The 9,313-nt window shown below is 43.1% G+C and overlaps 1 long non-coding RNA gene across 1 annotated transcript in view; it reads right to left on the bottom strand.

Annotated features, from left to right (window-relative positions):
- Positions 1–326: 326 nt before the first annotated feature.
- Positions 327–9,313, bottom strand: part of LOC115065234 — a 33,903-nt gene continuing 24,916 nt past the window's right edge. Inside the window, exons 3-4 of the long non-coding RNA XR_003845028.1 lie at positions 1,238–1,306; positions 327–1,138 (exon numbers count right to left, since the gene is read on the bottom strand). This is a non-coding gene — a long non-coding RNA (uncharacterized LOC115065234). The remainder of the gene's footprint in view (positions 1,139–1,237; positions 1,307–9,313) is intronic.

Raw genomic sequence — 9,313 nt, 5'->3', positions numbered from 1 at the left:
ATGGAAGCAGGTAAAACCCTGGAGCTTAACCAAGCTGTGCTGTGCGTTCTGCCTGGAGCTCACTCAACAGTTTCCATTCTAAAGGTTACCAGACTAGTCCCGGAAGGTCAACAACGTGTGCTCTTATCAACTCTTGACCTATGAAGAAACTGAGAGGCACAGAGGCGGGAAGTGATCTATCCAGAGTGACACAGTTCCCAAGTGTGTCAGAGTGTCACCGTCATAAAAAAAAAAAAAAAAAAAAAAAAAAAAAAAAAAAAAAAAAAAAAAAAAAAAAAAAAAAAAAAAATTTAAAGCTAGCTGGATACATCTTGCACCCTGTTAGTATAGAATATTGTAGTAAGAGATGGGATTTTCAAATTGAGACAAGGGAGTAGTCATTTATGAGTATGAGGCTGACTTCAAACTTAAGCTTTCACATGTTGTAATAAGTGTGGAGGGTGTGGATTAAGGAAAAAGATTTTACACTCAGGTTGGACTGCCTAATCTAGTCTCAGTGTCTCGCCTGGAATTGGTCACTGCCCCTAGAGTCACCCTCACCCTGCCAGGGACAGGAGGTTTAGGTAAGTACTCCAGGTCTTGTGCTCCTTCCTGTTCTGACAGTGACCTGAACCTCTCTATAAAGTTTTCCAGGTTTACCAGCACCACTAGCCCCTTTTCCTTTCCTTCTCCCCACTCACCCACTGTCCTCCCTTGAATCCCTTTCTGTGTTACTTTGTGTCTTCCAAGAAGAAAATACTGAGGCTTTATCACTCATGTAAGGAAAATATTCTGGCACCGCAGGAAGCTGCTAGAGTAAGCAACCAGAGTCTTCAAGCATGGTTTCTGGTCTGACCCCTGGGAAAGAGAAAGGGAGAAAAGATTGCATTGGATGAGGTTTAGGCTGCAGTGAGAGTTTCAGTCCTGTCTGGTCTGGTGGAAGATTTGCAAGCCAGTCATGTGGTCGAGGGATCCTGGGTCACATAGTGTCAGATGACTGGCCCAAAGGCCAAGTACTCTCTGTGCTTGTTAAGATATGAAGTCGTGTGTCAGAGTTGAGCTCTGGATCTGCTTCTGGATATTCCAAATGAAGACATGGCTGGGTAAGGAATTTCATGTGGCTGATTTAAGGCTGTATCGCTGATTCTGTGGTCAACATCTGCAGAAAGAGAGTCTTAGTTATTGTTCTATTGCTGTGAAAAGACACAATGACTAAGGCAGCTTCTAAAAGAAGAAACATGTGTAGGGGCTTGCTTACAGTTTCAGTGGGTGAGTCCATGATTATCATAGCAGGGATCCACCAGAACTGTAGCTGAGAACTTACAGCCTGATCCACAAACAGGAGAGAGAGAGAGAGAGAGAGAGAGAGAGAGAGAGAGAGAGAGAGAGAGAGAGAGAGACTGGATTGAGTATTATTATTATTATTTACTTATTTACTTTACATCCTGCTCACTGCCCCCGCCCCTCCTCCTCTTCTGAGCATGTGGGGGTACCCCTGGATATCTCCCCCACCCTGGCACATCAACTTTATATGAGTCTAGGCACATCCTCTTTGACTGAGGCCAGACACAGCAGCACAGTTAGAAGAATATATATATATATATATATATATATATATATATATATATATATATATATGAAGTGCTGATCACGGAGAATGGAAAAGTATCTCCATGGTAAGCAGTTAAGCCCTTGCTTTGCACGCATTCAGGTGTGAGTTTGGTTCTCAGTACAAGCATGAAAGAAGCTGGGCCTGGTGGCATGCTCTTGAAATCCCTGTGCAGGGATATATACAGCTAGACGGATCCCTGGAGCTTGCTGGCCAGCAAGCCTCGCTACTTGATAGCTCCAAGCCAGTGAGAAGCCTTGTCTCAAAAATCAAGCTGTACAGCATCTGAGGAGTGACACCTGAGGTTGACTTCTGGCTCCTATGCACACGTACATGCATGCACTTGCACACATGTGAGTGCACATGTTGGAAACCCTGCCATGTAACGTTGAAGTCTGTCATGTCCGATAGCTCCCCTGAGCTTGGAACAAAATGGAGGACTCCTTTTTCCTGCTGGGTTTCCCCTTCTCTACCTTTCCTGGGGAGCGCCATTCCCCACACTCTACCTGAGAAATGCCACCTAATCCCTGGTGAAATTACAGGTTCAACTTTCTGGGATGCTCTTCCATACTAATGAGGTATCCCCAATACCGTAAGCCTCAGCCAATGAGACTTTACCCTACGAAGAACCCTTCCCACTTTCCAAGGAGTATATAGTCCTTGTTTACCCTGAACAGACCACAAGCTGCTTCATTGAATGCTGTCTGAAAAAAAAGAATTCAACACTGAATTTTTCAGAGAAAATGTCCCCGCAGCACTCACTGCCAGACCTGTATCCTGCTGCCCAGCCCTTCGTGACTTCACATCATCTTTTCCAGCCCAGTATGTACTGTGATCTAGACAACTCAAGGGAATACACGGATCGCGGAACTCGGGTCTGACTCAGGTCATCCTTCTCAGCCTGGTGTATACATGCCCAGAAAAGATGAAGACCTTGAAATTTGGCTCTGTACCATTTTTCCCTGCTTGGTTTATAGCAGCCCCTGGACCCCCAAGGAAAGAAGCAAAAAATGGAAACACACATACACACACACACACACACCATTGCTGATTAGACCGTTTAAGGGATTTAAGCATTGGATTGCTGGGCTTAGCAAATGAATTACCCCCAAACCCAGATAAATTTGAAGATCACATTTCTATGTAATTAGTATTTATATATCTCATGCAATTAAGGACATTTGAATTAAGAAGTAACAGAGTTTTTGGTATAAACATCCCCATACCATAAAATAAAAATTGAAAAGTAAAATTTTAAAATTGCCACTTTTTCATTTGTTTAACTAAAGTATAAATTTAACTGGGAGATTTTTAATACTCTCCACCCCCATGAACTCCTACTGTGATAAGAACATGCAGGCAGTTAGTGTCACATGTAAACCCAAGATATATTCAAGTTATAAGGTTTTCTAATAAAGCAAAATGATTCCCAAAATGAATGTGTGAATGAAGTATGGATAATTTTAGGACTCACATTGTATCATATGTCCTTTGATAAATTTGATTACTTACCCACTAAGCCTTGTTTCAGACTCTTTGTCTAGGGAAACCACCCTGGCACAATAAATGACCAAGGCACTCTGCTTCAGAACAGACCTCCAATGTTGAATGAAAACCTAGTGGTCTACAGAAGAACGCGTGTCCTCTCTCAGCCTATCAGTAGAGAGAGAAAGCAATATGGGCATGATGTAGTTTCAGAAGCAACCTTCGAGGGTTTAAGCAGTGCATTTAGCATCTGTCTTTGTGCTGATGTGACCAGAGTTCTGTGGCTACATTTTTCTTAGCTGTGTGGCCTCCTCCAGCTTTAGTCGTCTGACTACTGTAAAGAACTGTATGAGCTGATATATTTTGCATCTGTTTGGTTCTTATCCAGGCTAGGTAGCATCAGCTCGTGTGAAGAATAGTAATGTCTTGCCAGTAGTAAAGATGATGGCTTGCAATAGCAGACTCTCAGCAAACAGGCCAAATCCGGCCTAGTCCTATGACTTGGTTAGGGCTACAGGGGATGAAAATTCAGTTTAAAATGAGGGAAGGTTTCTAAGGGCTTGGGTCAGAGAGCAGGCCAAACAGTTATTCGATGTAACCCACATGACCAATGGTAAGAAACCTTTAACTATATGAGTGGGTGATGACTTCTGATGGAGGTGGATGGCTTAAAGAAAGAACCTACTGAACACAGAAGCCTAAATTCCAGGTCTGACATGAAGTTCTAAAGCTATGGACTTTCACTGGCTCCAGTCTCACTGCTCTTTAGAGAATTCAGGATTAAAACAGTCATCAACTAGACCCTGGTCTGTTTTCATAATGGCTTATCTTCCCCACACGTTAAGACTGCCGATGGCATATTTTAAGCAACTATTCAGTAGGCTGCCCATTCATATCTGGGTCCATTACCTTCCTCATCATTATGACACACATCCAGAAGAAATAGTTCAGGGAGGAAAGGTGTCTCTGGAACTGCTATCTCTTTCTCACAGAGGGTGGCTGGAACATGCAACTGCTGTTTGTGCCTCCTGAGTGGCCAATAACCAGAGACACAGCTGGAAGCAGATCTAGGCTCTAATGGTCAAAGTCGGTCTTTACTGGCTTATATCAGCCAGCCAGGTCACAAATTCCAAAGTTCCAGAGCTCCCTGAAGCAGTGTCACCAGTTGGGAACCAACATTTAAATGCGTGAGCCAATGGGGATGCTTTAAGAGTCAAACAATAACAGTGTGCTTTCTTGGAATCCCAGAATAAGCATGCAGATGTCTCTGCACTTGGGATGGTTTAACTGACATCATGGGCTGATGTGGAGAACACTTGGGTAACCTTCCAGTGTTTGCATCTGTATAAGAAGCACTGATGTCTGTCCCACACCATTGCTGGCTTTGTTCCAATAGTTGAGTCATTCCACCCAGAATCTGATCCAATGATCTGGATCCTACCCCCCCACACCCCCAAGTAAAGAAAGTTGTAAAACCCTGATTCATCAGCTCTCTCTGAGGTACACCTCCCTCTGAGGGTTACGCAATAATAGAATCTGTTGCTGGAACACGTCATTAAAAGGCACTGCAGAACAAGGTCACATCTAAAAATCATGCTCCAAAACTATAGAGCTCAAAGGGACTTCAGTACGGCTTCTCTCAGAGATCACTGATGTTCTTCTCACAAACCACCATAGCATTTTCACACACCCCTTTCTTCTTAACTGACCCCTCCACCTGCCTTTCATCTTTAACTCCTTCCTCAGTCCTGGCTCCATCACAGCAAGTCACACACAACACTCACCTCTTATGCCTGCCTGGAAATCATACCTTTTCAAGGACTGGATAGCTCCTCTTACTTCTCCCTCTCTCCCCAGAAGCTGACAAATAAGAATAATACTATATTTTATAGCCAAACTATCCTCTAAATTAGACTGGTGCATTAAAGGCTTGGTCACCAGAGTGCAGATAGCTGTGGAGGAAAATAGGAGTTGGCACCTTTAAGAAGGAAAGCCTACTGAAGGGGAGTTGGGTTGGGATAGTTGTGGCTTGCCTTCAAGGGAGACCTTAGGATGTTGGTCTCTTCCTCTCTGCTTGGTTTCCTCCTGCCTGGGGTGAGCAGAACTCTTAGAGATGCAGTGTCTGCATGTATACATGATGTACCAAAGTGACCTTGGACTTCGAACTTCAAAAGTCGTGGGTCAAAATAAAGCTTTCTTCCTTGAAAGTTGATTCTCACCCAAATTTCATCACAGAAACAGAAATCTGACTGAGACATTGGCGGTGTGTGTGTGTGGGGGGGGGGGCAGAACAAGAGGGACGAGTTCCAAGTGAGTGTCGGCCACACTTCCCTGTGTAAAGAATGGGGTGTGCAGAAGGCCACCCTCATTAGCTCAATCTACACGTAGTATAAGAATGGGGCTATTGAGAAGGAATATTGTCAAGATATAACTTAAGGAAGTCCTAGGATTAACTCATAATCCCTAAGCTTCCATGCGTGCTGACTGAAAACACAATACTCATGAAAGCACTTGGCACAGGATCAGCGGGTAGGAACTACAGGGCGCTCCACCTCTTCCCAAGCCATAATTCCTGCCAGCACTGATGGAGTACATAGTCTCCCTTTTCAATGTTTATTATAAAATATTCAAAACATGGAATTTTTCCTAAAAACATCACAGCAAAGACTCAGCGTACTTACTCTACAGAGTCTAACAATCACATCTCACCGTGTGTGTTTCCTTATCCGTAGCTCCATCCACCCTTTACCTATTTATCCATCAATTGAGCTTGTCTGTAATACATTCCAAAGTCAGTTGCTGACATCGGTAACTTTCTTTCCAGGCAAGTCTGTGTGCACACTGTTTTATTTTTAAATGATCCCCATGAAGGACATTGCAAAATAACCTTTTAAACGTGATACAAATGCTGGTATGCTGGTAGATCTTTGTCCCTGACAAAATGTAGGTCAGTCTCCATCTGTCTCGGTCTCTGCCTCTGTCTCTGCCTCTGTTTCTCTCTGTCTCTCTGTCTCTCTTGTCTCTGTCTCTCTGTCTCTCTCTCTCACACACACGCATGCATGCACATGCGCGTGCGTACACACACACACACACACACACACACACACACACACACACACACACTTTCCTGAACTTGAAAGCACCACTTTTCAATGTTTATGTGACCGAACCCTGGGCTGCAGCTATGTGGGAGAGAAAAGTTTCTGTGCACAAAATGCTTGAAAGACTCTGGGTTAAGTAAAGTTTTGAAGCTTTTTTGTAACTGAGGCCTTTATTTATTTTTGTAGGGTACTATCCACAAAAGCAGAGGTAACCTTTTAAACTTACTCTGCCCAAAGACCCTATTTTCCTAAAAGAAGGTATAGTAGAATGAATTTCTCACTGGGTAGGTATGTCTACCTCTAAGCCCCACCCTCTTTTTAGCTCACACACTCTACAACTACCAGTTCTTAGTCCTGCCCTTGATTATTTGGAAAATGCCTCTGAGTTACACAAGTCACTTCTACCTTCAATTGTCCTGTTTCTTATCTGACTGGGTGGTGGTGGCGCACGCCTTTGATCCCAGCTCTTGGGAGGCACGGGCAGGCGGATTTCTGAGTTCAAGGCCAGCCTGGTCTACAGAGGGGCTTCCAGGACAGCCAGGGCTACACAGAGAAACCCTGACTGGAAAAAAAAAAGCAACACATCTCTTTTGTTGTTGTTGTTTTGTTTTTCTTTCTTTTTAAAAAAATGTTTTGTTTATTATTATATGTAAGTACACTGTAGCTGTCTTCAGACACTCCAGAAAAGGGTATCAGATCTTGTTACAGATGGTTGTGAGCCACCATATGGTGAGCTGAGCCATCTCACCAGTCATTTTTTGTTTGTTTGTTTTTTGAGACAGGGTTTCTCTGTGTAGCCCTGGCTGTCCTGGAAGCCACTCTGTAGACCAGGCTGGCCTTGAACTCAGAAATCTGCCTGCCTCTGCCTCCCAAGTGCTGGGATTAAAGGCATGTGCCACCACTGCCCAACACATCTCTTATTAATGATGATGTAATGAGTTTGGGAATGTGGAGGGCAGCTTTGACCCTCATGGAATTGCCTTTTATATTAAGGACAGAAGGACAAGTCACACATTGTTTTATATCTCACATCTCCCATGTGAAATTTCATTTAACCTTGAGGTCCGCCTGGGAGTACACTTGGTCATCCAAGCTTCGTCTCCTCTACCAGCTGTCAGGGGAAAGGAAACGCAGGTGGAGGATTCTGGAAATCAAAGGAGTTTATCATTAGAGAAGCAGAATAATAGGATGTGAAATGACCTTAATGATGTCACTGGCCTTGAGTCTCAGCCTCCAGCCAGGACTGTCATGGATTGTTGACCTAGCTCTCTAATTTCTGTTCTCCCTTTCAAATGTATCATGATGTTGCAAATACATCTACTACCCTCAAAAGACACCAAATGTCCTAAACACCAGTGTTTTTTTTTTTTTTTTTTTTTATCATTTAAGAAATGCCTTTATCATATAAAGTGAAGGAGAAAAGAGATACAGCCAGTATTTATACCTATGTATGTTTTGTTAGAGAGTCTGGAAGCCTTATGTGCAAGACCACAACAGGGGTTTAGCAAGTGTGGTCTGACTCTCTGGAGAGAGGCCATGTGGTGGCCAACCCAATAGAATGACTATAAAGCCGGGGGGGGGGGGGCACTGCTCCTGGAGGGAATGAGGAACGCTTTCTTCAACACGTCTAGTAGCTCCTGTCGTGTCACCCACCCCCTTCTGGTCTACATCTATTTCCTTGCTCACTTTTTAAACCTGGCCAAGCTCCACAGATTCTCTCACTTATTTGAGGGTCTGAATGGGCTTCCTTTTTCATGTAGCACCTCAGTCATCCTGTAATGGCTGAGTGCATGATACTATACTACAGGTGTGATGAAATAGTATAAGAAGAGAGAATTGCCTACATATGCATTAGTACTCAACACAACAGATTCAGTCTCACCGATAGACACTGGAAGAAACAAGGAAAAAGCAGCTGCTGAGATCATTTCAAACATGATGTCTGAAGAGATTAGGACCTGCCCATTAATGCATGCTATGGATTTATAAACAGTATGGATATTTCAAAACACAATCTTTCACTCTTTCTTTGCGAAAACTATGACCGTGCTCTTCCCAACGTCCCTGTTTCAAATGATTCTCTTTGGAGCTTCGTGGTGTAGGCTCTAGTAGCTCTAATTGAGTATGCCTGGCAGATGGATGTACATACTGGTCTTTCTCAAGTTCATTCACATGCACCCGGGTGATGGGTTGAGGATCAACATGCACACTTTATTTTTGTTTTTATTTTTTTTAAAATCAGGAAATACAATCTCACACAGAGGGAAGAATTTAAACAGGCACAAGATGATTTGGTGTGTGCTGAGGTGCAGATTCTGAATGAGAAACTGCATGCTCACCACTGTGCAAAGTGTTTAAAAAATGATAGCACTAGGGAAAGTTCTGAATAGTTAAGGACATCAGCAGGTGAATGTCAATTTTACGCATCTTGATGGGAGCACGATACATGGCAGAATAAACTCTTCTTATTCCATTTTCTTCTTTCCATTGTTTACAATGATGGCACTTGGTGTAATTTCTTAACCATGTGTGTTTTGTGTTCCGTAAAAGTGGAAAGGAGGGATTCCAATCCTACGGGTTACTTTTGGCAAGATATGCAAAGGGCATCCTAACTCAGCTCCCTTCAGAGGTGCTTAAGCGTGGTATGGGTTGGTAGCGTCTGCCCTTTAAAACCGTGAGCGCATTCAGTCGAAGTCACCACAGGGAGATGAACATGACTTAGGGAGCAAATGGGAAGCCTTTCTTCTGAATCAAGAAGGATCTGCTTAAAACAGGTTTATTGTTAATGCAAGCTAATAATTAGGCATTTTCTCCATCTTTTCCCTGCTTAGCTTCTTTGTACAGTGGTGTCTCCTGCTGGATGAGAGCCATGGCATTTAAAAGAACCAGATTTGGCACTAACGCACTAAGCTGCTGGTGGCTCTCTCTCTCTCTCTCTCTTTTTTTTCTCTTCCAGCTGCAGTTATAAAAAGGCCATTTAAAACTTGAGATCTATGTGTGCACTACAAAAAATAGTGAGATACTCAAACAAACTTTAAAGCGATATATACAGAAAGAAGTGCTTTTCTTAGGTTTTTTTTTTTTTTTTTTTTTTTTTAGTTGGGAAGAGGATTCAGTAAGTCAGGCTGTGAAAAGGGCC

This window comes from Mus pahari, chromosome 13 (genome assembly GCF_900095145.1).
Source record: "Mus pahari chromosome 13, PAHARI_EIJ_v1.1, whole genome shotgun sequence".
Lineage (NCBI taxonomy): Eukaryota > Metazoa > Chordata > Mammalia > Rodentia > Muridae > Mus > Mus pahari.
Note: the sequence above shows the minus strand (reverse complement) of the source record. Positions and strands in the feature narration are given on the sequence as shown.